Below are 23,419 nucleotides of genomic sequence, written 5' to 3' on the forward strand. Positions count from 1 at the left end.
TCGCACTCATTCCCTAGTCTGAGCTGCACAGAGAAAAACACTAGGCTTCTCCTTCCATCTAAGACCTCCTACCTGAAGTCACCCTGCCATCAGGAGAAACACTGCTTGCGTTCTTTTTGCAACTTAAGCAGAGTATTTCCTGTAGCACTGCAGGCTTTTGAAGAGGCACGGGCCCAGAGGCCTAGCTAGGGCGTTCCTTGGTGAGGCCATACACTAGATGCAGAAGCCCCTGCCTCAAGAAGTTGATTCAGGGAAGCAACCAGTGTTGACTCTGTGTCTCTTTTGACTTGTTAGAAACCAGAGAGAAGTATGCTGCCTGAGCCAATGGTAATGGGGGCATGATCTTACTAGCCTTGCTTTCCATTTGGAAAGCTCCATTCTTGCGGCCGTGAAGCTCCCTGAAATTCTCTGCTATTGTCAGCCCTCTGGCCACTGTAGGCATGGGTGTGGGAAGAAAATGAGTTTTCTTTGGCTACACACGGAGCTTCATTGACCGGGGTGGGGCTCACCTTGCCATGCTCTAGAACTAAAGGGAATCTCAACGTGAGTCCTTGCCTCGAGGTAAGGCCCTGAGTAGCCCTGCAGAAAGGGAGGCATGCAGGTCTTTCCATGAGCTCTAAGTCGCAGATCTGCTTTACTTTAAAGGAAGTACCCTTTTCAGGACTCCTAGGCCTCTCAGGTGAGCATCATTTTTGTTCCAAGATCCCTGAGTACCTCCACACCCCTGTAGGACTGCTGAGCAACAACGAGGCCCATTGGTCCCTCGGAGGTCCTCTGTGTCTGCTGAGTCATGGGCAACACACTGCACTCTTTCTTGTGATATCTTGATTCACAGCACTCACACAGGTTCTCGAGCACCGTTCCAGCAAGTTCCTACATGCCGTGGAAGTCGCACTCATTCCCTAGTCTGAGCTGAACAGAGATAAACACTAGGCTTCTCCTTCCATCCAGGACCTCCTACCTGAAGTCACCCTGCCTCAGGAGATAGACGGCTTGCGTTCCTATTACAACTAATGCACAGTATTCCTGTAGCACTGCAGGCTTTAGAAGAGGCACGGGCCCAGAGTCCTAGCTAGGGCGTTCCTTGGTGAGGCCATACACTAGATGCAGAAGACCCTGCCTCAAGAAGTTGATTCAGGGAAGCAACCAGTGTGGACTCTGTGTCTCTTTTGACTTGTTAAAAACCACAGAGATGTATGCTGCCTGTGCCAACGGTAATGGGGGCATGATGGTACTAGCTTTGCTTTCCATTTGGAAAGCTCCATTCTTGCTGCCGTGAAGCTCCCTGAAATTCTCTGCTGTTGACAGGCCTCTGGCCACTGTAGGCATGGGTGTGGGAAGAAATTGAGTTTTCTCTGGCTACACACGGAGCTTCATTGGCCGGGGTGGTGCTCACCTTGCCATGCTCTAGAGCTAAAGGGAATCTCAACGTGAGTCCTTGCCTCGAGGTAAGGCCCTGAGTAGCCCTGCAGAAAGGGAGGCATGCAGCTCTTTCCATGAGCTCTTAGTGGAGGTTCCGCTTTATGTTAAAGGAAGTACCCTTTTCAGGACTCCTAGGCCCCTGTGGGCCTGCTGAGCAGCATTGATTCCCATACGTCCCTCGGAGGCCCTCTGTGTCTGCCGAGTCTCGGGCAACACACTGTACGTTACTTCAGGAGAGCTATATTTCCAGAGCAGTCGAACAGCATCAGAACCACATTTCTAGGCAGTCCAACATGCCCTGGAAGTTTTCGACATTGCCCTCGTCCGAGCTGCCCTGAGAAAACACTCTTCTTAGAATTTATCGAGGACCTCTTTCCTGAAGTCACTCTATTCAAGGAGAAATACAGCATCCTAACATGCTGTGTCGCTCACAGTGCAAGCAACGTGAGAACTTGCCTCGAGGTAAGGCCCTGAAATGCTATGCAGAAGCGGAGGCGTGTAGCAGTTTCCATGAGGCCGTAGTCGCTGCTCTGCAGCATTTTAACGCCAGTACGCTTTTCAGGACAGCTAGGTGCCTCGCCTGGAAACCCTGTTCCCTGCAAGAACACCGAGTACCCTCAGGCTCCCGTGGCCCTTCTAAGCAATATCCAGGCCCGTAGCTTTCCGACTCACAGTGTGTATGCCGAGTGTAGGGCAACTCAGTACACTCTAATTGGGACATCTTGATTTAGCCAGCACCTGCACAGTTTTATGAGCACCGTTCTAGCAAGTTCCAACATGCCGTGGAAGTCGCAATCATTCCCTAGTCTGAGCTGCACAGAGAAAAACACTAGGCTTCTCCTTCCATCCAGGACCTCCTACCTGAAGTCACCCTGCCTCCAGGAAAAAGACGGCTTGTGTTCCTTTTGCAACTAAAGCACAGTTTTTCCTGAAGCACTGCAGACTTTTGAAGAGGCACGGGCCCAGAGGCCTAGCTTGGGCTTTCCTTGGTGAGGCCGTTCACTAGATGCAGAACACCCTGCCTCGAGAAGTGGATTAAGGGAAGAAAACAGTGTGTACTCTGTGTCTCATTTGAATTGTTAAAAACCACAGAGATGTATGCTGCCTGTGCCCATGGAAATGGGGACATGATGGTACTAGCCTTGCTTTCCATTTGGAAAGCTCCATTCTTGCTGCCGTGAAGCTCCTTGAAATTCTCTGCTGTTGACAGCCCTCTGGCCACTGTAGGCATGGGTGTGGGAAGAAAATGAGTTTTCTCTGGCTACACACGGAGCTTCTTTGGCCGGGGTGGGGCTCACCTTGCCATGCTCTAGAGCTAAATGGAATCTCAACATGAGTCCTTGCCTCGAGGTAAGGCCCTGAGTAGCCCTGCAGAAAGGGAGGCATGCAGGTCTTTCCATTAGCTCTAAGTCGCTGTTCCACTTTACTTTAAAGGAAGTACCCTTTTCAGGATTCCTAGGCCTCTCGGGTGAGCAACATTTTTGTTCCAAGATCCCTGAGTACCTCCACACCCCTGTAGGCCTGCAGAGCAACAACGAGGCCCATTGGTCCCTCGGAGTTCCTCTGTGTCTGCTGAGTCATGGGCAACACACTGCACTCTTTCTTGTGATATCTTGATTCACAGCACTCACACAGGTTCACGGGCACCGTTCTAGCAAGTTCCAACATGCCGTGGAAGTCGCACTCATTCCATAGCCTGAGCTGCACAGAGAAAAACACTAGGCTTCTCCTTCCATCTAAGACCTCCTACCTGAAGTCACCTTGCCATCAGGAGAAACACTGCTTGCGTTCTTATTGCAACTAAAGCAGAGTTTTTCCTGTAGCACTGCAGGCTTTTGAAGAGGCACGGGCCCAGAGGCCTAGCTAGGGCGTTCCTTGGTGAGGCCATACACTAGATGCAGAAGCCCCTGCCTCAAGAAGTTGATTCAGGGAAGCAACCAGTGTTGACTCTGTGTCTCTTTTGACTTGTTAGAAACCAGAGAGAAGTATGCTGCCTGAGCCAATGGTAATGGGGGCATGATCTTACTAGCCTTGCTTTCCATTTGGAAAGCTCCATTCTTGCTGCCGTGAAGCTCCCTGAAATTCTCTGCTATTGTCAGCCCTCTGGCCACTGTAGGCATGGGTGTGGGAAGAAAATGAGTTTTCTTTGGCTACACACGGAGCTTCATTGACCGGGGTGGGGCTCACCTTGCCATGCTCTAGAACTAAAGGGAATCTCAACGTGAGTCCTTGCCTCGAGGTAAGGCCCTGAGTAGCCCTGCAGAAAGGGAGGCATGCAGCTCTTTCCATGAGCTCTTAGTGGAGGTTCCGCTTTATGTTAAAGGAAGTACCCTTTTCAGGACTCCTAGGCCCCTGTGGACCTGCTGAGCAGCATTGATTCCCATACGTCCCTCGGAGGCCCTCTGTGTCTGCCGAGTCTCGGGCAACACACTGTACGTTACTTCAGGAGAGCTATATTTCCAGAGCAGTCGAACAGCATCAGAACCACATTTCTAGGCAGTCCAACATGCCCTGGAAGTTTTCGACATTGCCCTCGTCCGAGCTGCCCTGAGAAAACACTCTTCTTAGAATTTATCGAGGACCTCTTTCCTGAAGTCACTCTATTCAAGGAGAAATACAGCATCCTAACATGCTGTGTCGCTCACAGTGCAAGCAACGTGAGAACTTGCCTCGAGGTAAGGCCCTGAAATGCTATGCAGAAGCGGAGGCGTGTAGCAGTTTCCATGAGGCCGTAGTCGCTGCTCTGCAGCATTTTAACGCCAGTACGCTTTTCAGGACACCTAGGTGCCTCGCCTGGAAACCCTGTTCCCTGCAAGAACACCGAGTACCCTCAGGCTCCCCTGGCCCTTCTAAGCAATATCCAGGCCCGTAGCTTTCCGACTCACAGTGTGTATGCCGAGTGTAGGGCAACACAGTGCACTCTAATTGGGACATCTTGATTTAGCCAGCACCTGCACAGTTTTATGAGCACCGTTCCAGCAAGTTCCAACATGCCGTGGAAGTCGCACTCATTCCGTACACTGAGCTGCACAAAGAAAACACTAGGCTTCTCCTTCCATCCAGGACCTCCTACCTGAAGTCACACTGCCTCAGGAGAAACACGGCTTGCGTTCCTATTGCAACTAAAGCACAGTTTTTCCTGTAGCACTGCAGGTGTGGAAGAGGCAAAGGTCCAGAAGACTAGCTAAGGCTTTCCTTGGTGAGGCCGTTCACTAGATGCAGAACACCCTGCCTCGAGGAGTTGATTCAGGGAAGCAACCAGTGTGTACTCTGTGTCTCTTTTGACTTGTTAGAAACCACAGAGATGTATGCAGCCTGTGCCCATGGAAATGGGGGCATGATGGTACTAGCATTGCTTTCCATTTGGAAAGCTCCATTCTTGCTGAAGTGAAGCTCCCTGAAATTCTCTGCTGTTGACAGCCCTCTGTCCACTGTAGGCATGTGTGTGGGAAGAAAATGAGTTTTCTCTGGCTACACACGGAGCTTAATTGGCCGGGGTTGGGTTCACCTTGCCATGCTCTAGAGCTAAAGGGAATCTCAACGTGAGTCCTTGCCTCGAGGTAAGGCCCTGAGTAGCCCTGCAGAAAGGGAGGCATGCAGGTCTTTCCATGAGCTCTAAGTCGCAGATCTGCTTTACTTTAAAGGAAGTACCCTTTTCAGGACTCCTAGGCCTCTCGGGTGAGCATCATTTTGTTCCAAGATCCCTGAGTACCTCCACACCCCTGTAGGCCTGCTGAGCAACAACGAGGCCCATTGGTCCCTCGGAGTTCCTCTGTGTCTGCTGAGTCATGGGCAACACACTGCACTCTTTCTTGTGATATCTTGATTCACAGCACTCACACAGGTTCACGGGCACCGTTCTAGCAAGTTCCAACATGCCGTGGAAGTCGCACTCATTCCCTAGTCTGAGCTGCACAGAGATAAACACTAGGCTTCTCCTTCCATCCAGGACCTCCTACTTGATGTCACCCTGCCTCAGGAGACAGACGGCTTGCGTTCCTATTGCAACTGAAGCACAGTTTTTCCTGTAGCACTGCAGGTTTGGAAGAGGCAAGGGCCCAGACGCCTAGCTAAGGCTTTCCTTGGTGAGGCCGTTCACTAGATGCAGAACACGCTGCCTCGAAAAGTTGATTCAGGGAAGCAACCAGTGTGTACTCTGTGTCTCATTTGACTTGTTAAAAACCACAGAGATGTATGCTGCCTGTGCCCATGGAAATGGGGGCATGATGGTACTAGCTTTGCTTTCCATTTGGAAAGCTCCATTCTTGCTGCCGTGAAGCTCCCTGAAATTCTCTGCTATTGTCAGCCCTCTGGCCACTATAGGCATAGGTGTGGGAAGAAAATGAGTTTTCTCTGGGTACACACGGAGCTTCATTGACCGGGGTGGGGCTCACCTTGCCATGCTCTAGAGCTAAAGGGAATCTCAACGTGAGTCCTTGCCTCGAGGTAAGGCCCTGAGTAGCCCTGCAGAAAGGGAGGCATGCAGCTCTTTCCATGAGCTCTTAGTGGAGGTTCCGCTTTATGTTAAAGGAAGTACCCTTTTCAGGACTCCTAGGCCCCTGTGGGCCTGCTGAGCAGCATTGATTCCCATACGTCCCTCGGAGGCCCTCTGTGTCTGCCGAGTCTCGGGCAACACACTGTACGTTACTTCAGGAGAGCTATATTTCCAGAGCAGTCGAACAGCATCAGAACCACATTTCTAGGCAGTCCAACATGCCCTGGAAGTTTTCGACATTGCCCTCGTCTGAGCTGCCCTGAGAAAACACTCTTCTTAGAATTTATCGAGGACCTCTTTCCTGAAGTCACTCTATTCAAGGAGAAATACAGCATCCTAACATGCTGTGTCGCTCACAGTGCAAGCAACGTGAGAACTTGCCTCGAGGTAAGGCCCTGAAATGCTATGCAGAAGCGGAGGCGTGTAGCAGTTTCCATGAGGCCGTAGTCGCTGCTCTGCAGCATTTTAACGCCAGTACGCTTTTCAGGACAGCTAGGTGCCTCGCCTGGAAACCCTGTTCCCTGCAAGAACACCGAGTACCCTCAGGCTCCCGTGGCCCTTCTAAGCAATATCCAGGCCCGTAGCTTTCCGACTCACAGTGTGTATGCCGAGTGTAGGGCAACTCAGTACACTCTAATTGGGACATCTTGATTTAGCCAGCACCTGCACAGTTTTATGAGCACCGTTCTAGCAAGTTCCAACATGCCGTGGAAGTCGCAATCATTCCCTAGTCTGAGCTGCACAGAGAAAAACACTAGGCTTCTCCTTCCATCCAGGACCTCCTACCTGAAGTCACCCTGCCTCCAGGAAAAAGACGGCTTGTGTTCCTTTTGCAACTAAAGCACAGTTTTTCCTGAAGCACTGCAGACTTTTGAAGAGGCACGGGCCCAGAGGCCTAGCTGGGGCTTTCCTTGGTGAGGCCGTTCACTAGATGCAGAACACCCTGCCTCGAGAAGTGGATTAAGGGAAGAAAACAGTGTGTACTCTGTGTCTCATTTGAATTGTTAAAAACCACAGAGATGTATGCTGCCTGTGCCCATGGAAATGGGGACATGATGGTACTAGCCTTGCTTTCCATTTGGAAAGCTCCATTCTTGCTGCCGTGAAGCTCCCTGAAATTCTCTGCTGTTGACAGCCCTCTGGCCACTGTAGGCATGGGTGTGGGAAGAAAATGAGTTTTCTCTGGCTACACACGGAGCTTCTTTGGCCGGGGTGGGGCTCACCTTGCCATGCTCTAGAGCTAAATGGAATCTCAACGTGAGTCCTTGCCTCGAGGTAAGGCCCTGAGTAGCCCTGCAGAAAGGGAGGCATGCAGGTCTTTCCATTAGCTCTAAGTCGCTGTTCCACTTTACTTTAAAGGAAGTACCCTTTTCAGGATTCCTAGGCCTCTCGGGTGAGCATCATTTTTGTTCCAAGATCCCTGAGTACCTCCACACCCCTGTAGGACTGCTGAGCAACAACGAGGCCCATTGGTCCCTCGGAGGTCCTCTGTGTCTGCTGAGTCATGGGCAACACACTGAACTCTTTCTTGTGATATCTTGATTCACAGCACTCACACAGGATCACGAGCACCGTTCTAGCAAGTTCCAACATGCCGTGGAAGTCGCACTCATTCCCTAGTCTGAGCTGCACAGAGATAAACACTAGCCTTCTCCTTCCATCCAGGACCTCCTACCTGAAGTCACCCTGCCTCAGGAGATAGACGGCTTGCGTTCCTATTACAACTAATGCACAGTATTCCTGTAGCACTGCAGGCTTTTGAAGAGGCACGGGCCCAGAGGCCTAGCTAGGGCGTTCCTTGGTGAGTCCATACACTAGATGCAGAAGACCCTGCCTCAAGAAGTTGATTCAGGGAAGCAACCAGTGTGGACTCTGTGTCTCTTTTGACTTGTTAAAAACCACAGAGATGTATGCTGCCTGTGCCAACGGTAATGGGGGCATGATGGTACTAGCTTTGCTTTCCATTTGGAAAGCTCCATTCTTGCTGCCGTGAAGCTCCCTGAAATTCTCTGCTGTTGACAGCCCTCTGGCCACTGTAGGCATGGATGTGGGAAGAAATTGAGTTTTCTCTGGCTACACACGGAGCTTCATTGGCCGGGGTGGGGCTCACCTTGCCATGCTCTAGAGCTAAAGGGAATCTCAACGTGAGTCCTTGCCTCGAGGTAAGGCCCTGAGTAGCCCTGCAGAAAGGGAGGCATGCAGCTCTTTCCATGAGCTCTTAGTGGAGGTTCCGCTTTATGTTAAAGGAAGTACCCTTTTCAGGACTCCTAGGCCCCTGTGGGCCTGCTGAGCAGCATTGATTCCCATACGTCCCTCGGAGGCCCTCTGTGTCTGCCGAGTCTCGGGCAACACACTGTACGTTACTTCAGGAGAGCTATATTTCCAGAGCAGTCGAACAGCATCAGAACCACATTTCTAGGCAGTCCAACATGCCCTGGAAGTTTTCGACATTGCCCTCGTCTGAGCTGCCCTGAGAAAACACTCTTCTTAGAATTTATCGAGGACCTCTTTCCTGAAGTCACTCTATTCAAGGAGAAATACAGCATCCTAACATGCTGTGTCGCTCACAGTGCAAGCAACGTGAGAACTTGCCTCGAGGGAAGGCCCTGAAATGCTATGCAGAAGCAGAGGCGTGTAGCAGTTTCCATGAGGCCGTAGTCGCTGCTCTGCAGCATTTTAACGCCAGTACGCTTTTCAGGACACCTAGGTGCCTCGCCTGGAAACCCTGTTCCCTGCAAGAACACCGAGTACCCTCAGGCTCCCGTGGCCCTTCTAAGCAATATCCAGGCCCGTAGCTTTCCGACTCACAGTGTGTATGCCGAGTGTAGGGCAACTCAGTGCACTCTAATTGGGACATCTTGATTTAGCCAGCACCTGCACAGTTTTATGAGCACCGTTCTAGCAAGTTCCAACATGCCGTGGAAGTCGCAATCATTCCCTAGTCTGAGCTGCACAGAGAAAAACACTAGGCTTCTCCTTCCATCCAGGACCTCCTACCTGAAATCACCCTGCCTCCAGGGGAAAGACGGCTTGCGTTCCTATTGCAACTAAAGCACAGTTTTTCCTGTAGCACTGCAGGTGTGGAAGAGGCAAAGGTCCAGAGGCCTAGCTAAGGCTTTCCTTGCTGAGGCCGTTCACTAGATGCAGAACACGCTGCCTCGAGAAGTTGATTCAGGGAAGCAACCAGTGTGTACTCTGTGTCTCATTTAACTTGTTAAAAACCACAGAGATGTATGCTGCTTGTGCTCATGGAAATGGGGGCACGATGACACTAGCCGTGCTTTCCATTTGGAAAGCTCCATTCTTGCTGCCGTGAAGCTCCCTGATATTCTCTGCTGTTGACAGGCCCCTGGCCACTATAGCATTGGTGTGGGAAGAAAATGAGTTTTCTCTGGGTACACACGGAGCTTCATTGGCCGGGGTGGGGTTCACCTTCCCATGCTCTAGAGCTAAAGGGAATCTCAACGTGAGTCCTTGCCTCGAGGTAAGGCCCTGAGTAGCCCTGCAAAAAGGTAGGCATGCAGCTCTTTCCATTAGCTCTAAGTAGCTGTTCTGCTTTACTTTAAAGGAAGTACCCTTTTCAGGACTCCTAGGCCTCTCGGGTGAGCATCATTTTTGTTCCAAGATCCCTGAGTACCTCCCAACCCCTGTAGGCCTGCAGAGCAACAACGAGGCCCATTGGTCCCTCGGAGGTCCTCTGTGTCTGCTGAGTCATGGGCAACACACTGCACTCTTTCTTGTGATATCTTGATTCACATCACTCGCACAGGTTCAAAAGCAACGGTCTAGGAAGTTCCAACATGCCGTGGAAGTCGCACTCATTCCCTAGTCTGAGCTGCACAGAGAAAAACACTACGCTTCTCCTTCCATCCAGGACCTCCTACCTGAAGTCACCCTGCCTCCAGGAGAAAGACGGCTTGCGTTCCTATTGCAACTAAAGCACAGTATTTCCTGTAGCACTGCAGGCTTTTGAAGAGTCACGGGCCCAGAGTCCTAGCTCGGTCATCCCTTGGTGAGGCCGTTCACTAGATGCAGAACACCCTCCTCGAGAAGTTGATTCAGGGAAGCAACCAGTGTGGACTGTGTGTCTCTTTTGACTTGTTAGAAACCACAGAGATGTATGCTGCCTGTGCCAATGGTATTGGGGGCATGATGGTACTAGCCTTGCTTTCCATTTGGAAAGCTCCATTCTTGCTGCCGTGAAGCTCCCTGAAATTCTCTACTGTTGACAGGCCCCTGGCCACTCTAGCATTGGTGTGGGAAGAAAATGAGTTTTCTCTGGCTACACACGGAGCTTCTTTGGCCGGGGTGGGGCTCACCTTGCCATGCTCTAGAGCTAAATGGAATCTCAACGTGAGTCCTTGCCTCGAGGTAAGGCCCTGAGTAGCCCTGCAGAAAGGGAGGCATGCAGGTCTTTCCATTAGCTCTAAGTCGCTGTTCCACTTTACTTTAAAGGAAGTACCCTTTTCAGGACTCCTAGGCCTCTCGGGTGAGCATCATTTTTGTTCCAAGATCCCTGAGTACCTCCACACCCCTGTAGGACTGCTGAGCAACAACGAGGCCCATTGGTCCCTCGGAGTTCCTCTGTGTCTGCTGAGTCATGGGCAACACACTGCACTCTTTCTTGTGATATCTTGATTGACAGCACTCACACAGGTTCACGGGCACCGTTCTAGCAAGTTCCAACATGCCGTGGAAGTCGCACTCATTCCCTAGTCTGAGCTGCACAGAGAAAAACACTACGCTTCTCCTTCCATCCAGGACCTCCTACCTGAAGTCACCCTGCCTCCAGGAGAAAGACGGCTTGCGTTCCTATTGCAACTAAAGCACAGTATTTCCTGTAGCACTGCAGGCTTTTGAAGAGTCACGGGCCCAGAGTCCTAGCTCGGTCATTCCTTGGTGAGGCCGTTCACTAGATGCAGAAAACCCGGCCTCGAGAAGTTGATTCAGGGAAGCAACCAGTGTGTACTCCATGTCTCTTTTGACTTGTTAGAAACCACAGAGATGTATGCTGCCTGTGCCCATGGAAATGGGGGCATGATGGTACTAGACTTGCTTTCCATTTGGAAAGCTCCATTCTTGCTGCCATGAAGCTCCCTGAAATTCTCTACTGTTGACAGGCCCCTGGCCACTCTAGCATTGGTGTGGGAAGAAAATGAGTTTTCTCTGGCTACACACGGAGCTTCTTTGGCCGGGGTGGGGCTCACCTTGCCATGCTCTAGAGCTAAATGGAATCTCAACGTGAGTCCTTGCCTCGAGGTAAGGCCCTGAGTAGCCCTGCAGAAAGGGAGGCATGCAGGTCTTTCCATTAGCTCTAAGTCGCTGTTCCACTTTACTTTAAAGGAAGTACCCTTTTCAGGACTCCTAGGCCTCTCGGGTGAGCATCATTTTTGTTCCAAGATCCCTGAGTACCTCCACACCCCTGTAGGACTGCTGAGCAACAACGAGGCCCATTGGTCCCTCGGAGTTCCTCTGTGTCTGCTGAGTCATGGGCAACACACTGCACTCTTTCTTGTGATATCTTGATTCACAGCACTCACACAGGTTCACGGGCACCGTTCTAGCAAGTTCCAACATGCCGTGGAAGTCGCACTCATTCCCCAGTCTGAGCTGAACAGAGATAAACACTAGGCTTCTCCTTCCATCCAGGACCTCCTACTTGATGTCACCCTGCCTCAGGAGACAGACGGCTTGCGTTCCTATTGCAACTGAAGCACAGTTTTTCCTGTAGCTCTGCAGGTTTGGAAGAGGCAAGGGCCCAGACGCCTAGCTAAGGCTTTCCTTGGTGAGGCCGTTCACTAGATGCAGAACACGCTGCCTCGAGAAGTTGATTCAGGGAAGCAACTAGTGTGTACTCTGTGTCTCTTTTGACTTGTTAGAAACCACAGAGATGTATGCTGCCTGTGCCAATGGTAATGGGGGCATGATGGTCCTAGCCTTGCTTTCCATTTGGAAAGCTCCATGCTTGCTGCCGTGAAGCTCCCTGAAATTCTCTGCTGTTGACAGGCCTCTGGCCACTCTAGCATTGGTGTGGGAAGAAAATGAGTTTTCTTTGGCTACACACGGAGCTTCATTGCTCCGGGTGGGGCTCACCTTGCCATGCTCTAGAGCTAAAGGGAATCTCAACGTGAGTCCTTGCCTCGAGGTAAGGCCCTGAGTAGCCCTGCAGAAAGGGAGGCATGCAGCTCTTTCCATGAGCTCTTAGTGGAGGTTCCGCTTTATGTTAAAGGAAGTACCCTTTTCAGGACTCCTAGGCCCCTGTGGGCCTGCTGAGCAGCATTGATTCCCATACGTCCCTCGGAGGCCCTCTGTGTCTGCCGAGTCTCGGGCAACACACTGTACGTTACTTCAGGAGAGCTATATTTCCAGAGCAGTCGAACAGCATCAGAACCACATTTCTAGGCAGTCCAACATGCCCTGGAAGTTTTCGACATTGCCCTCGTCTGAGCTGCCCTGAGAAAACACTCTTCTTAGAATTTATCGAGGACCTCTTTCCTGAAGTCACTCTATTCAAGGAGAAATACAGCATCCTAACATGCTGTGTCGCTCACAGTGCAAGCAACGTGAGAACTTGCCTCGAGGTAAGGCCCTGAAATGCTATGCAGAAGCGGAAGCGTGTAGCAGTTTCCATGAGGCCGTAGTCGCTGCTCTGCAGCATTTTAACGCCAGTACGCTTTTCAGGACAGCTAGGTGCCTCGCCTGGAAACCCTGTTCCCTGCAAGAACACCGAGTACCCTCAGGCTCCCGTGGCCCTTCTAAGCAATATCCAGGCCCGTAGCTTTCCGACTCACAGTGTGTATGCCGAGTGTAGGGCAACTCAGTACACTCTAATTGGGACATCTTGATTTAGCCAGCACCTGCACAGTTTTATGAGCACCGTTCTAGCAAGTTCCAACATGCCGTGGAAGTCGCAATCATTCCCTAGTCTGAGCTGCACAGAGAAAAACACTAGGCTTCTCCTTCCATCCAGGACCTCCTACCTGAAGTCACCCTGCCTCCAGGAAAAAGACGGCTTGTGTTCCTTTTGCAACTAAAGCACAGTTTTTCCTGAAGCACTGCAGACTTTTGAAGAGGCACGGGCCCAGAGGCCTAGCTGGGGCTTTCCTTGGTGAGGCCGTTCACTAGATGCAGAACACCCTGCCTCGAGAAGTGGATTAAGGGAAGAAAACAGTGTGTACTCTGTGTCTCATTTGAATTGTTAAAAACCACAGAGATGTATGCTGCCTGTGCCCATGGAAATGGGGACATGATGGTACTAGCCTTGCTTTCCATTTGGAAAGCTCCATTCTTGCTGCCGTGAAGCTCCCTGAAATTCTCTGCTGTTGACAGCCCTCTGGCCACTGTAGGCATGGGTGTGGGAAGAAAATGAGTTTTCTCTGGCTACACACGGAGCTTCTTTGGCCGGGGTGGGGCTCACCTTGCCATGCTCTAGAGCTAAATGGAATCTCAACGTGAGTCCTTGCCTCGAGGTAAGGCCCTGAGTAGCCCTGCAGAAAGGGAGGCATGCAGCTCTTTCCATGAGCTCTAAGTCGCAGATCTGCTTTACTTTAAAGGAAGTACCCTTTTCAGGACTCCTAGGCCTCTCAGGTGAGCATCATTTTTGTTCCAAGATCCCTGAGTACCTCCACACCCCTGTAGGACTGCTGAGCAACAACGAGGCCCATTGGTCCCTCGGAGGTCCTCTGTGTCTGCTGAGTCATGGGCAACACACTGAACTCTTTCTTGTGATATCTTGATTCACAGCACTCACACAGGTTCACGAGCACCGTTCCAGCAAGTTCCTACATGCCGTGGAAGTCGCACTCATTCCATAGCCTGAGCTGCACAGAGATAAACACTAGGCTTCTCCTTCCATCCAGGACCTCCTACCTGAAGTCACCCTGCCTCAGGAGATAGACGGCTTGCGTTCCTATTACAACTAATGCACAGTATTCCTGTAGCACTGCAGGCTTTTGAAGAGGCACGGGCCCAGAGGCCTAGCTAGGGCGTTCCTTGGTGAGGCCATACACTAGATGCAGAAGACCCTGCCTCAAGAAGTTGATTCAGGGAAGCAACCAGTGTGGACTCTGTGTCTCTTTTGACTTGTTAAAAACCACAGAGATGTATGCTGCCTGTGCCAACGGTAATGGGGGCATGATGGTACTAGCTTTGCTTTCCATTTGGAAAGCTCCATTCTTGCTGCCGTGAAGCTCCCTGAAATTCTCTGCTGTTGACAGCCCTCTGGCCACTGTAGGCATGGATGTGGGAAGAAATTGAGTTTTCTCTGGCTACACACGGAGCTTCATTGGCCGGGGTGGGGCTCACCTTGCCATGCTCTAGAGCTAAAGGGAATCTCAACGTGAGTCCTTGCCTCGAGATAAGGCCCTGAGTAGCCCTGCAGAAAGGGAGGCATGCAGCTCTTTCCATGAGCTCTTAGTGAAGGTTCCGCTTTATGTTAAAGGAAGTACCCTTTTCAGGTCTCCTAGGCCCCTGTGGGCCTGCTGAGCAGCATTGATTCCCATACGTCCCTCGGAGGCCCTCTGTGTCTGCCGAGTCTCGGGCAACACACTGTACGTTACTTCAGGAGAGCTATATTTCCAGAGCAGTCGAACAGCATCAGAACCACATTTCTAGGCAGTCCAACATGCCCTGGAAGTTTTCGACATTGCCCTCGTCTGAGCTGCCCTGAGAAAACACTCTTCTTAGAATTTATCGAGGACCTCTTTCCTGAAGTCACTCTATTCAAGGAGAAATACAGCATCCTAACATGCTGTGTCGCTCACAGTGCAAGCAACGTGAGAACTTGCCTCGAGGGAAGGCCCTGAAATGCTATGCAGAAGCAGAGGCGTGTAGCAGTTTCCATGAGGCCGTAGTCGCTGCTCTGCAGCATTTTAACGCCAGTACGCTTTTCAGGACACCTAGGTGCCTCGCCTGGAAACCCTGTTCCCTGCAAGAACACCGAGTACCCTCAGGCTCCCGTGGCCCTTCTAAGCAATATCCAGGCCCGTAGCTTTCCGACTCACAGTGTGTATGCCGAGTGTAGGGCAACTCAGTGCACTCTAATTGGGACATCTTGATTTAGCCAGCACCTGCACAGTTTTATGAGCACCGTTCTAGCAAGTTCCAACATGCCGTGGAAGTCGCAATCATTCCCTAGTCTGAGCTGCACAGAGAAAAACACTAGGCTTCTCCTTCCATCCAGGACCTCCTACCTGAAGTCACCCTGCCTCCAGGGGAAAGACGGCTTGCGTTCCTATTGCAACTAAAGCACAGTTTTTCCTGTAGCACTGCAGGTGTGGAAGAGGCAAAGGTCCAGAGGCCTAGCTAAGGCTTTCCTTGCTGAGGCCGTTCACTAGATGCAGAACACGCTGCCTCGAGAAGTTGATTCAGGGAAGCAACCAGTGTGTACTCTGTGTCTCATTTGACTTGTTAAAAACCACAGAGATGTATGCTGCTTGTGCTCATGGAAATGGGGGCACGATGACACTAGCCGTGCTTTCCATTTGGAAAGCTCCATTCTTGCTGCCGTGAAGCTCCCTGATATTCTCTGCTGTTGACAGGCCCCTGGCCACTATAGCATTGGTGTGGGAAGAAAATGAGTTTTCTCTGTGTACACACGGAGCTTCATTGGCCGGGGTGGGGTTCACCTTCCCATGCTCTAGAGCTAAAGGGAATCTCAACGTGAGTCCTTGCCTCGAGGTAAGGCCCTGAGTAGCCCTGCAAAAAGGTAGGCATGCAGCTCTTTCCATTAGCTCTAAGTCGCTGTTCTGCTTTACTTTAAAGGAAGTACCCTTTTCAGGACTCCTAGGCCTCTCGGGTGAGCATCATTTTTGTTCCAAGATCCCTGAGTACCTCCCAACCCCTGTAGGCCTGCAGAGCAACAACGAGGCCCATTGGTCCCTCGGAGGTCCTCTGTGTCTGCTGAGTCATGGGCAACACACTGCACTGTTTCTTGTGATATCTTGATTCACATCACTCGCACAGGTTCAAAAGCAACGGTCTAGGAAGTTCCAACATGCCGTGGAAGTCGCACTCATTCCCTAGTCTGAGCTGCACAGAGAAAAACACTACGCTTCTCCTTCCATCCAGGACCTCCTACCTGAAGTCACCCTGCCTCCAGGAGAAAGACGGCTTGCGTTCCTATTGCAACTAAAGCACAGTATTTCCTGTAGCACTGCAGGCTTTTGAAGAGTCACGGGCCCAGAGTCCTAGCTCGGTCATCCCTTGGTGAGGCCGTTCACTAGATGCAGAACACCCTCCTCGAGAAGTTGATTCAGGGAAGCAACCAGTGTGGACTGTGTGTCTCTTTTGACTTGTTAGAAACCACAGAGATGTATGCTGCCTGTGCCAATGGTATTGGGGGCATGATGGTAATAGCCTTGCTTTCCATTTGGAAAGCTCCATTCTTGCTGCCGTGAAGCTCCCTGAAATTCTCTACTGTTGACAGGCCCCTGGCCACTCTAGCATTGGTGTGGGAAGAAAATGAGTTTTCTCTGGCTACACACGGAGCTTCTTTGGCCGGGGTGGGGCTCACCTTGCCATGCTCTAGAGCTAAATGGACTCTCAACGTGAGTCCTTGCCTCGAGGTAAGGCCCTGAGTAGCCCTGCAGAAAGGGAGGCATGCAGGTCTTTCCATTAGCTCTAAGTCGCTGTTCCACTTTACTTTAAAGGAAGTACCCTTTTCAGGACTCCTAGGCCTCTCGGGTGAGCATCATTTTTGTTCCAAGATCCCTGAGTACCTCCACACCCCTGTAGGACTGCTGAGCAACAACGAGGCCCATTGGTCCCTCGGAGTTCCTCTGTGTCTGCTGAGTCATGGGCAACACACTGCACTCTTTCTTGTGATATCTTGATTGACAGCACTCACACAGGTTCACGGGCACCGTTCTAGCAAGTTCCAACATGCCGTGGAAGTCGCACTCATTCCCTAGTCTGAGCTGCACAGAGAAAAACACTACGCTTCTCCTTCCATCCAGGACCTCCTACCTGAAGTCACCCTGCCTCCAGGAGAAAGACGGCTTGCGTTCCTATTGCAACTAAAGCACAGTATTTCCTGTAGCACTGCAGGCTTTTGAAGAGTCACGGGCCCAGAGTCCTAGCTCGGTCATTCCTTGGTGAGGCAGTTCACTAGATGCAGAAAACCCGGCCTCGAGAAGTTGATTCAGGGAAGCAACCAGTGTGTACTCCATGTCTCTTTTGACTTGTTAGAAACCACAGAGATGTATGCTGCCTGTGCCCATGGAAATGGGGGCATGATGGTACTAGACTTGCTTTCCATTTGGAAAGCTCCATTCTTGCTGCCATGAAGCTCCCTGAAATTCTCTACTGTTGACAGGCCCCTGGCCACTCTAGCATTGGTGTGGGAAGAAAATGAGTTTTCTCTGGCTACACACGGAGCTTCTTTGGCCGGGGTGGGGCTCACCTTGCCATGCTCTAGAGCTAAATGGACTCTCAACGTGAGTCCTTGCCTCGAGGTAAGGCCCTGAGTAGCCCTGCAGAAAGGGAGGCATGCAGGTCTTTCCATTAGCTCTAAGTCGCTGTTCCACTTTACTTTAAAGGAAGTACCCTTTTCAGGACTCCTAGGCCTCTCGGGTGAGCATCATTTTTGTTCCAAGATCCCTGAGTACCTCCACACCCCTGTAGGACTGCTGAGCAACAACGAGGCCCATTGGTCCCTCGGAGTTCCTCTGTGTCTGCTGAGTCATGGGCAACACACTGCACTCTTTCTTGTGATATCTTGATTCACAGCACTCACACAGGTTCACGGGCACCGTTCTAGCAAGTTCCAACATGCCGTGGAAGTCGCACTCATTCCCTAGTCTGAGCTGCACAGAGAAAAACACTAGGCTTCTCCTTCCATCCAGGACCTCCTACCTGAAGTCACCCTGCCTCCAGGGGAAAGACGGCTTGCGTTCCTATTGCAACTAAAGCACAGTTTTTCCTGTAGCACTGCAGGTGTGGAAGAGGCAAAGGTCCAGAGGCCTAGCTAAGGCTTTCCTTGCTGAGGCCGTTCACTAGATGCAGAACACGCTGCCTCGAGAAGTTGATTCAGGGAAGCAACCAGTGTGTACTCTGTGTCTCATTTGACTTGTTAAAAAACACAGAGATGTATGCTGCTTGTGCTCATGGAAATGGGGGCACGATGGTACTAGCCGTGCTTTCCATTTGGAAAGCTCCATTCTTGCTGCCGTGAAGCTCCCTGATATTCTCTACTGTTGACAGGCCCCTGGCCACTATAGCATTGGTGTGGGAAGAAAATGAGTTTTCTCTGGGTACACACGGAGCTTCATTGGCCGGGGTGGCGTTCACCTTCCCATGCTCTAGAGCTAAAGGGAATCTCAACGTGAGTCCTTGCCTCGAGGTAAGGCCCTGAGTAGCCCTGCAGAAAGGGAAGCATGCAGGTCTTTCCATGAGCTCTAAGTCGCTGTTCTGCTTTACTTTAAAGGAAGTACCCTTTTCAGGACTCCTAGGCCTCTCGGGTGAGCATCATTTTTATTCCAAGATCCCTGAGTACCTCCACACCCCTGTAGGCCTGCAGAGCAACAACGAGGCCCATTGGTCCCTCGGAGGTCCTCTGTGTCTGCTGAATCATGGGCAACACACTGCACTCTTTCTTGTGATATCTTGATTTGAAGCACTTGCATAGGTTCACGAGCACCGTTCTAGCAGATTCCAACATGCCGTGGAAGTCGCACTCATTCCATAGCCTGAGCTGCACAGAGAAAAACACTAGGCTTCTCCTTCCATCTAAGACCTCCTACCTGAAGTCACCTTGCCATCAGGAGAAACACTGCTTGCGTTCTTATTGCAACTAAAGCAGAGTTTTTCCTGTAGCACTGCAGGCTTTTGAAGAGGCACGGGCCCAGAGGCCTAGCTAGGGCGTTCCTTGGTGAGGCCATACACTAGATGCAGAAGCCCCTGCCTCAAGAAGTTGATTCAGGGAAGCAACCAGTGTTGACTCTGTGTCTCTTTTGACTTGTTAGAAACCAGAGAGAAGTATGCTGCCTGAGCCAATGGTAATGGGGGCATGATCTTACTAGCCTTGCTTTCCATTTGGAAAGCTCCATTCTTGCTGCCGTGAAGCTCCCTGAAATTCTCTGCTATTGTCAGCCCTCTGGCCACTGTAGGCATGGGTGTGGGAAGAAAATGAGTTTTCTTTGGCTACACACGGAGCTTCATTGACCGGGGTGGGGCTCACCTTGCCATGCTCTAGAACTAAAGGGAATCTCAACGTGAGTCCTTGCCTCGAGGTAAGGCCCTGAGTAGCCCTGCAGAAAGGGAGGCATGCAGCTCTTTCCATGAGCTCTTAGTGGAGGTTCCGCTTTATGTTAAAGGAAGTACCCTTTTCAGGACTCCTAGGCCCCTGTGGACCTGCTGAGCAACATTGATTCCCATACGTCCCTCGGAGGCCCTCTGTGTCTGCCGAGTCTCGGGCAACACACTGTACGTTACTTCAGGAGAGCTATATTTCCAGAGCAGTCGAACAGCATCAGAACCACATTTCTAGGCAGTCCAACATGCCCTGGAAGTTTTCGACATTGCCCTCGTCCGAGCTGCCCTGAGAAAACACTCTTCTTAGAATTTATCGAGGACCTCTTTCCTGAAGTCACTCTATTCAAGGAGAAATACAGCATCCTAACATGCTGTGTCGCTCACAGTGCAAGCAACGTGAGAACTTGCCTCGAGGTAAGGCCCTGAAATGCTATGCAGAAGCGGAGGCGTGTAGCAGTTTCCATGAGGCCGTAGTCGCTGCTCTGCAGCATTTTAACGCCAGTACGCTTTTCAGGACAGCTAGGTGCCTCGCCTGGAAACCCTGTTCCCTGCAAGAACACCGAGTACCCTCAGGCTCCCCTGGCCCTTCTAAGCAATATCCAGGCCCGTAGCTTTCCGACTCACAGTGTGTATGCCGAGTGTAGGGCAACACAGTGCACTCTAATTGGGACATCTTGATTTAGCCAGCACCTGCACAGTTTTATGAGCACCGTTCCAGCAAGTTCCAACATGCCGTGGAAGTCGCACTCATTCCGTACACTGAGCTGCACAGAGAAAACACTAGGCTTCTCCTTCCATCCAGGACCTCCTACCTGAAGTCACACTGCCTCAGGAGAAACACGGCTTGCGTTCCTATTGCAACTAAAGCACAGTTTTTCCTGTAGCACTGCAGGTGTGGAAGAGGCAAAGGTCCAGAGGACTAGCTAAGGCTTTCCTTGGTGAGGCCGTTCACTAGATGCAGAACACCCTGCCTCGAGGAGTTGATTCAGGGAAGCAACCAGTGTGTACTCTGTGTCTCTTTTGACTTGTTAGAAACCACAGAGATGTATGCAGCCTGTGCCCATGGAAATGGGGGCATGATGGTACTAGCATTGCTTTCCATTTGGAAAGCTCCATTCTTGCTGAAGTGAAGCTCCCTGAAATTCTCTGCTGTTGACAGCCCTCTGTCCACTGTAGGCATGTGTGTGGGAAGAAAATGAGTTTTCTCTGGCTACACACGGAGCTTAATTGGCCGGGGTTGGGTTCACCTTGCCATGCTCTAGAGCTAAAGGGAATCTCAACGTGAGTCCTTGCCTCGAGGTAAGGCCCTGAGTAGCCCTGCAGAAAGGGAGGCATGCAGGTCTTTCCATGAGCTCTAAGTCGCAGATCTGCTTTACTTTAAAGGAAGTACCCTTTTCAGGACTCCTAGGCCTCTGGGGTGAGCATCATTTTGTTCCAAGATCCCTGAGTACCTCCACACCCCTGTAGGCCTGCTGAGCAACAACGAGGCCATTGGTCCCTCGGAGTTCCTCTGTGTCTGCTGAGTCATGGGCAACACACTGCACTCTTTCTTGTGATATCTTGATTCACAGCACTCACACAGGTTCACGGGCACCGTTCTAGCAAGTTCCAACATGCCGTGGAAGTCGCACTCATTCCCTAGTCTGAGCTGCACAGAGATAAACACTAGGCTTCTCCTTCCATCCAGGACCTCCTACTTGATGTCACCCTGCCTCAGGAGACAGACGGCTTGCGTTCCTATTGCAACTGAAGCACAGTTTTTCCTGTAGCACTGCAGGTTTGGAAGAGGCAAGGGCCCAGACGCCTAGCTAAGGCTTTCCTTGGTGAGGCCGTTCACTAGATGCAGAACACGCTGCCTCGAAAAGTTGATTCAGGGAAGCAACCAGTGTGTACTCTGTGTCTCATTTGACTTGTTAAAAACCACAGAGATGTATGCTGCCTGTGCCCATGGAAATGGGGGCATGATGGTACTAGCTTTGCTTTCCATTTGGAAAGCTCCATTCTTGCTGCCGTGAAGCTCCCTGAAATTCTCTGCTATTGTCAGCCCACTGGCCACTATAGGCATGGGTGTGGGAAGAAAATGAGTTTTCTCTGGGTACACACGGAGCTTCATTGACCGGGGTGGGGCTCACCTTGCCATGCTCTAGAGCTAAAGGGAATCTCAACGTGAGTCCTTGCCTCGAGGTAAGGCCCTGAGTAGCCCTGCAGAAAGGGAGGCATGCAGCTCTTTCCATGAGCTCTTAGTGGAGGTTCCGCTTTATGTTAAAGGAAGTACCCTTTTCAGGACTCCTAGGCCCCTGTGGGCCTGCTGAGCAGCATTGATTCCCATACGTCCCTCGGAGGCCCTCTGTGTCTGCCGAGTCTCGGGCAACACACTGTACGTTACTTCAGGAGAGCTATATTTCCAGAGCAGTCGAACAGCATCAGAACCACATTTCTAGGCAGTCCAACATGCCCTGGAAGTTTTCGACATTGCCCTCGTCTGAGCTGCCCTGAGAAAACACTCTTCTTAGAATTTATCGAGGACCTCTTTCCTGAAGTCACTCTATTCAAGGAGAAATACAGCATCCTAACATGCTGTGTCGCTCACAGTGCAAGCAACGTGAGAACTTGCCTCGAGGGAAGGCCCTGAAATGCTATGCAGAAGCGGAGGCGTGTAGCACTTTCCATGAGGCCGTAGTCGCTGCTCTGCAGCATTTTAACGCCAGTACGCTTTTCAGGACAGCTAGGTGCCTCGCCTGGAAACCCTGTTCCCTGCAAGAACACCGAGTACCCTCAGGCTCCCGTGGCCCTTCTAAGCAATATCCAGGCCCGTAGCTTTCCGACTCACAGTGTGTATGCCGAGTGTAGGGCAACTCAGTACACTCTAATTGGGACATCTTGATTTAGCCAGCACCTGCACAGTTTTATGAGCACCGTTCTAGCAAGTTCCAACATGCCGTGGAAGTCGCAATCATTCCCTAGTCTGAGCTGCACAGAGAAAAACACTAGGCTTCTCCTTCCATCCAGGACCTCCTACCTGAAGTCACCCTGCCTCCAGGAAAAAGACGGCTTGTGTTCCTTTTGCAACTAAAGCACAGTTTTTCCTGAAGCACTGCAGACTTTTGAAGAGGCACGGGCCCAGAGGCCTAGCTGGGGCTTTCCTTGGTGAGGCCGTTCACTAGATGCAGAACACCCTGCCTCGAGAAGTGGATTAAGGGAAGAAAACAGTGTGTACTCTGTGTCTCATTTGAATTGTTAAAAACCACAGAGATGTATGCTGCCTGTGCCCATGGAAATGGGGACATGATGGTACTAGCCTTGCTTTCTATTTGGAAAGCTCCATTCTTGCTGCGGTGAAGCTCCCTGAAATTCTATGCTGTTGACAGCCCTCTGGCCACTGTAGGCATGGATGTGGGAAGAAAATGAGTTTTCTCTGGCTACACACGGAGCTTCTTTGGCCGGGGTGGGGCTCACCTTGCCATGCTCTAGAGCTAAATGGAATCTCAACGTGAGTCCTTGCCTCGAGGTAAGGCCCTGAGTAGCCCTGCAGAAAGGGAGGCATGCAGCTCTTTCCATGAGCTCTAAGTCACAGATCTGCTTTACTTTAAAGGAAGTACCCTTTTCAGGACTCCTAGGCCTCTCAGGTGAGCATCATTTTTGTTCCAAGATCCCTGAGTACCTCCACACCCCTGTAGGACTGCTGAGCAACAACGAGGCCCATTGGTCCCTCGGAGGTCCTCTGTGTCTGCTGAGTCATGGGCAACACACTGAACTCTTTCTTGTGATATCTTGATTCACAGCACTCACACAGGTTCACGAGCACCGTTCCAGCAAGTTCCTACATGCCGTGGAAGTCGCACTCATTCCCTAGTCTGAGCTGCACAGAGATAAACACTAGGCTTCTCCTTCCATCCAGGACCTCCTACCTGAAGTCACCCTGCCTCAGGAGATAGACGGCTTGCGTTCCTATTACAACTAATGCACAGTATTCCTGTAGCACTGCAGGCTTTTGAAGAGGCACGGGCCCAGAGGCCTAGCTAGGGCGTTCCTTGGTGAGGCCATACACTAGATGCAGAAGACCCTGCCTCAAGAAGTTGATTCAGGGAAGCAACCAGTGTGGACTCTGTGTCTCTTTTGACTTGTTAAAAACCACAGAGATGTATGCTGCCTGTGCCAACGGTAATGGGGGCATGATGGTACTAGCTTTGCTTTCCATTTGGAAAGCTCCATTCTTGCTGCCGTGAAGCTCCCTGAAATTCTCTGCTGTTG

This window comes from Balaenoptera ricei, chromosome 16 (assembly GCF_028023285.1).
Source record: "Balaenoptera ricei isolate mBalRic1 chromosome 16, mBalRic1.hap2, whole genome shotgun sequence".
NCBI lineage: Eukaryota > Metazoa > Chordata > Mammalia > Artiodactyla > Balaenopteridae > Balaenoptera > Balaenoptera ricei.